The sequence below is a fragment of the Bubalus bubalis genome, chromosome 7, assembly GCF_019923935.1.
Source record: "Bubalus bubalis isolate 160015118507 breed Murrah chromosome 7, NDDB_SH_1, whole genome shotgun sequence".
NCBI lineage: Eukaryota > Metazoa > Chordata > Mammalia > Artiodactyla > Bovidae > Bubalus > Bubalus bubalis.
In genome coordinates this window covers 91819933-91826604 of record NC_059163.1, presented here as the reverse complement: position 1 = coordinate 91826604, position 6672 = coordinate 91819933, and positions in this window count along the sequence as shown.

The window sequence follows — 6672 nt, the reverse complement described above, 5'->3', positions numbered from 1 at the left end:
CTCAAAATTCTCCAAGCCAGGCTTCAGCAATACGTGAACCGTGAACTTCCAGATGTTCAAGCTAGATTTAGAAAAGGCAGAGGAACCAGAGATCAAATTGACAACATCTGCTGGATCATCAAAAAAGCAAGAGAATTCCAGAAAAACATCTGCTTTATTGACTATGCCAAAGCCTTTGACTGTGTGGATCACAATAAACTGTGGAAAATTCTTAAAGAGATGGGCATACCAGACCACCTGACCTGCCCCCTGAGAAATCTGTATGCAGGTCAGGAAGCAACAGTTAGAACTGGACATGGAACAACAGACTGGTTCCAAATCAGTAAAGGAGTCCGTCAAGGATGTTTATTGTCACCCTGCTTATTTAACTTATATGCAGAGTACATCTTGCAAAATGCCTGGCTGGATGAAGCACAAGCTGGAATCAAGATTGCCAGGAGAAATATCAATAACCTCAGATATGCAGATAACACTACGCTTATGGCAGAAAGCAAAGAAGAACTAAAGAGCCTCGTGATGAAAGTGAAAGAGAGTGAAAATGTTGCCTTAAAGCTCAACATTCAGAAAACTAAGATCAAGGCATCTAGTCCCATCACTTCATGGCAAACAGATGGGGAAACAATGGAAACAGTGAGAGATTTTATTTTTGGAGGCTCCTAAATAGCTGCAGATGGTGACTGCAGCCATGAAATTAAAAGATGCTTGCTCCTTGGAAGAACAGTTATGACCAACCTAGGCAGCATATAAAAGCAGAAACATTACTTTACCAACAAAGGTGCATCTAGTCGAATTTATGGTTTTTCTAGTAGTCATGAATGAATGTGAGAGCTGGACCATAAGGAAAGCTGAGCACTGAAGAACTGATGCTTTCGAACTGTGGTGTTGGAGAAGACTCTTGAGGAAGAAGGGAGAAGACTCCCTTCGACTGCAAGGAGATTGAACCAGTCAATCCTGAAGGAAATCAGTCCTGAATATTCATTGGAAGGACTGATGCTGAAGCTGAAACTTCAATGCTTTGGCCACCTGATGGGAAGAACTGATCATTTGAAAAGACCCTGATGCTGGGAGAGATTGAAGGTGGGAGGAGAAGGGGATGACAGAGGATGAGATTTTTGGATGCCATCACCGATGCGATGGACATGAGTTTGAGTAGGCTCTGGGAGTTGGTGATAGACAGGGAAGCCTGCCGTGCTGCAGTCGATGGGGTTGCAAAGAGTCAGACACGACTGAACGACTGAACTGAATACTGTTGGGACACTTGGAGCAGTGTAGATCTGTAGGACACCTGGGAGATCTGTAGGTTGTGGGTGTCCCAAGGCAATGGAGTCAGGGCAGAGCCCTATCACGACCCTTCCTGTTTCCTTTCCATCCTGAGATAGATTGCCTCCTTCCCAGACCACCCTACCCTGCCTTTGGACTTTAAATTCAAAACACTCCCACTCAGGGAAATCTGTTTCCTCTATTTTCTCACCAGTTTTTTCAACCTCAGTTGGGGGGAAGGAATTCACAGTTGCTCAGCATCTGGGTGGGATATGTGGGTATTTTCGAGTTGACACCTCGGAGCACACTTCATTGTTCCTGCTTAAGAGTAGATGTGCCTAATATGTAGAATTTTTCAAAAGTTTTTTTTTGTTTGTCTGTTTTTTATTTTTTTTTTCCTGACAGCACAAGAAAACAGTTTTAAAATGCTGTTTATATGTTCAGATACCTAAGTGAAGGATTATGCTTTTCTGTCTCCAAATAAAAGAAAATGTGTTAGCAGCCTCACAAACAAATCTCTTCTATGCTTAAAAGAAGGAACCCCTTTGAATGGATGCTTGTGGAACCCCACCCAGACAGACTCATCAGCTTGGTGTACCCATCCCCCAACTCCTGAAAGTGAAAGTCACTCAGTCCTGTCTGATTCTCTGCGACCCCTTGGACTGTAGCCCGCCAGGCTCCTCTGTCAATGGAATTCTCCAAGTCAGGACACTGGAGTTGGTAGGTGTTCCCTTCTCCAGGGCATCTTCCAGACCCAGAGATTGAACCCAGGTCTCCTGCATTGCAGGTGTATTTTTTAGCTTCTGAGTCACCAGGGAAGCCCAATTTTTTCTTTCTTTAGGCTGCGCAGGCTCTAGAATACATGGACTTCAGAAGCCCTGGGATATGTGGGAATCTTAGTTTCCCTGATCAGGGATGGAACCTATATCCCCTGCAGTGGAAGGGCTGATTCTTAACCACTGGATCATCAGGGAAGTCCCTCCTCTGACTACTCTTAAGCAATGGTTGCTGATGGCTCAGGGCTCCCCTTTCTCTGGAGAACTACCCTCTGCCCAAGGGAGTTGGCTTTCTAGAGTTGTCTGGAAACTTTGTCCCCTCTTTGTCCTGCAGCCAATGACGGCCTGATATGGAAGCCCCAAGAAGCTTCTCAGTTCTGCCTTCTTAGCGCAGCAGGCAGCGCATCAGTCTCATAATCTGTAGGTCCAGAGTTCGAACCCCAGAGGGTACAGTTCTTTTGGGGCTTCCTTTGTAGCTCAGTCGGTAAAAAGTCTGCCTGCAATGCAGGAGACCAGGGTTCGATTCCTGAATTGGGAAGATCCTCTGGAGAAGGAAATGGCAACCCACTCCAGTATTCTTGCCTGGAGAATCCCATGAATAGAGGAGCCTAGTGGGATTGCAAACAGTCAGACATGACTGAAGAGACAGCACGCGCACACCCTTGCCTGAAGCAGGCTTAATTGTAGGTGGTCATCTGCATTCAGATCTGGCTGGGTTCCGACTATGGATATCTTTGCTGCCTTCTTTCCAAGACCTCTTGCTTCCCCTTCCTTAACCTACTACTCCTGAGAGCACCTCCAATAATTCACTTGCACTAGAATCCCTGTCTCAGACTCTGCTCCTAGGAAATCCCACCTAAGATAACCTTCAACTAACGGAGAATGTATTAATGTGCTCTTGTTTCAGAATGAAGAACATGGGAAGACTAGAGAACTCTGTGATCCTGGGCCCTCTTCCACATTTTGTTTTCTTTGAAACACATTCCTCAGGAGTGTGTGGTACCATGGCAGTGGAAAATGACTCTTTAAATCCGTGGATGATGGTTTAGGTGGAAGCATTTCAGGCAGGAAAGGAAATGCTACCCATGTCCAGAGTAACTGTCTCCTAGTAAAATAAGGCACTACTCCTTCCATGTTTGAAGTAGGATAATTTAAGCAACACATCACCAGGCAGCTGGCTGACTCCCTGGGGAATGGGGCCATGTTGGAGGTTGCGTGTTGGCCTCTGCTGTTGGCAGACTGGGCACTCAGGAGTGGCTGCAGCCAGATTGACCTGGGTGAGCGAAAGCCCCTGTTGCTGAGTTTCCAAGTAACCTCCATCCCAGTCTCCAGGGCACTTTGTTGCCTCATTGGACGATCACAAGAGTGTTGAAGTGATTGAATCTGCCCATCACGGAAAAGCTGGTGTTTCTATAAAAGCAATCTGTACAATCAAAATCCTTTAGAAAAGAGGTATAAATAAAGGAGCAGTTCAAGGACTTTCGTGGCAGTTGAGAGATTAAGACTCAGAGCTTTCACTGCTGTGGGCTGGGGTTCAGTCCCCAGTTGGGAACTAAGATTCCACAAGCTGCATGGTGTGAGAAAAAAAAATTGTAAATCCCAAGATAGACATCATAGGTTAAGAATTTCAGGAATATCACAGAGCAATATTTTGGGAATACTGAAGAATAAAAGCAAATAATTGAATATACAAAAGGAATGAATGGTTAGTGTTCTCTATCTTCTTTGTTTCTCCTTTTTAATTTGTATCCCACCAAGAAGAACATAAGCTATGTGTGATGCAGCAGGGGCCAGTTAAAATCAGGGAGTCCTCAGGGTCTTCTGAAGGAACAAGTGTTAGGGGCCTGTGGCTCTCTGCAAGTCATTTTTGCTTTCTAAAGCTGTACTCTCTGCTTCTACAGCCCCATTTCCACTTCAAGTTATATGCTATTGTTGCAATTTTCTTCTTCCCAGGGGAGGAAAATGCACCCTGGATTTTTACTTTCCTTATTGTAACTATTTCAGTTCAGAGATGATGTTGCTATCAGTATATAAAATAGTAAGGATGTAGAAGTAAGCATTTGGTGGCCCATGTTTCATTATGTTTAGGTCAGCATTAACTAGTAGAAGTATTGTGTGTATTTGTTACTGGGTCACTTGAGTGGGTTTTTCTAATTAACATTTTGGTGTGTGTCACTGGCTGATAAACTGTTTTCCTTTTGCTCGCTAAAATTAATAGTTCAAAGCCAATTCATAAAAATAACTGGTTTTAGAACATTTCATTAATAGATTTAACCATCCATGGCATTGTTTACTTTTATGCCTCTGATCCCAACATTTAAAAATGATGTGGAGGAAAAATCACTGGCCAAGGAGTCAGTGGTCTGCGTGGCAGTCCTGGCTTCAAAGACATGGGCACCTCATCCAGCCACTCAACATCTGTGGTCTTCAGTTTATCCATCAGTCAAACTAGGAAGCCAAACCAAGGACCCACTCTGGAGGAGATACTAAAAGGATATTCTTCAAGAAAATAGGGAAAATAATTCGAAATGGAATGAAGAAATGGAGAACAATAAAAAGCATACATATTAAACTATATATATATATATATGCCTAAAATCACAGATTTAAAATACAAAATAGTAACATCAGAGGGAGGTAAATAAAAATATTCTAAAGTCTTTTCATTGATCGTGCCTGTGAGCTCAGTTGCTTCAGTTGGGTTCAACTCTTTGCAACTGCATCAACTGTAGCCAGCCAGGTTCCCCTATCCATAGGATTTTCCAGGCAAGAATACTGGAAAGAGTTACCATTTCCTCCTCCAGGGGATCTTCCTGACCCAGGGATGGAGCCTGTGTCTCCTGTGTCTCCTGCTTTGCAGGTGGATTCTTTACCACTGAACCACTGGGGAAGCCCTTTGTGTTGATCAGGAAGAGGGTAAAAATCCCAGTCAATATTGCATATTGGTTTTTCTATATATGTTAGTATATGCATTTATTTTTGGCTGAGCTGAGCTGAGTCTTCATTGCTGCTCGAAGTTTTCTCTAGTTGTGGCGAGCAGGGGCTACTCTTGCTTGCAGTGGCTTCTCTTGATGCAGAGCAGGGCTCTGGGGCACACGGGCTTCAGTAATTGCAGAGCATGGGCTCATAGCTGCAGCTCCCAGGGTCTAGAGCACAGCCTCTACAGTTGTGGCGCGTGGACTTTGTTGCTCCACTGCATGTGGGATCTTTCCTGACTAAGGATCGAACCCAATGACTCCCGCATCGACTCACAAATTCTTTACAACTGAGCCACCAGGGAAGTCCTGCATATTGGCTCTTAATGAGTGTGGGTGTAGTTTGCTAGAATTTTGTTTAGGATTTTTGCATATATACATATATACATACTATATATAGAATAGATTATCCTGTATGTAATCTATATGTATATATATACATATATAAAATAATGGATTATGACCAAATTGGGCTGATTTCAGTTTAGTTTCATATTTGAAAATTAATCTGTATACATCACCTATGTAATTTTTTGTTTTTTGGCCAAAAATGTTTAACCTGAATTTAATCATGAGGAATATTATATAAATTCAAACTGAGACATTCTTCTAAATGTCTAACTGGTTGAAGCATTCTAGGTGAAAAGAAACTAAACAGAAGTGACAACTAAATGCTAAGAAGAATCTTTGATAGAATTCTAAATTTGGGAGACTTCCCTGATGGTCTAGTGGTGAAGACTCTGTGCTTCCAACCGCAGGTGGAGGGGATTTGATCCCTGGTTGGGGAACTAAGATCCCACATCTGAGATGTGCTGTACCTCTCAGCCAAAAAGAATTCTGAATTTAAAAAAAAAAAAAAGGCTACAAAGGACATTATTGACATAATTAAAAATGTGAATATCAATTATATATTAAATGCTATTATAAACTAATATTAAATGCCCCTAATGTAATAATTGATTTGTAGGAGAATGCCCTTGTTTTGGGGAAAGATAAAACTGAAATATTCAGGGTGAATTGCCTTGATGCCAGCAATTAAATTCCCAATGGCCCAAATGGCTTAGTCAAAGCCAAAAAGTACATGTGAAGGTACACAGATAGGAAAGTAAGTGGAGCAAAATATGAACAACTGATGAATCCCAGTGAAGGCTACATGAAATATATAAAACTTTCATGAAAGTTTAAAATTTTTCAAAATAAAAACTTGGGGAAAATATATGAAAACATTAAAATATAACAACAATAATATAACAAAACAAACGGCTATAGATGTGAAGGAAATTAACAATGAATGCCAAGTGATAATATAAGGTGGCTTTAAGAAAATACACAGTTATCCTTCAATTAAAAAAATAAATTAATTTTAAAAAATACATAGTAAAAGTAATTCCTTAAAGAGAAGACTGGACTCTCTGATGAGCAATTAGTAAGAAGGGATCATGCTATAGAAAGAGAGGCAGCTGATCTGCTGGGAGCCTCAGTAAGACACGTTTGCTCAAGATGGTGGGAGATAAACCCTATGAAGAATCAGGGATCTATCACTTCAGTAAAGTGAATGATGGCCCCGTGCTAGGCACACTCAGTGCTGGCCTTGAAAAGCAGTGGCCAGGGAAGATCTTCCCAGTGCTAGAACTTTGAAAGGTGCACCTGGTCTTCCATGT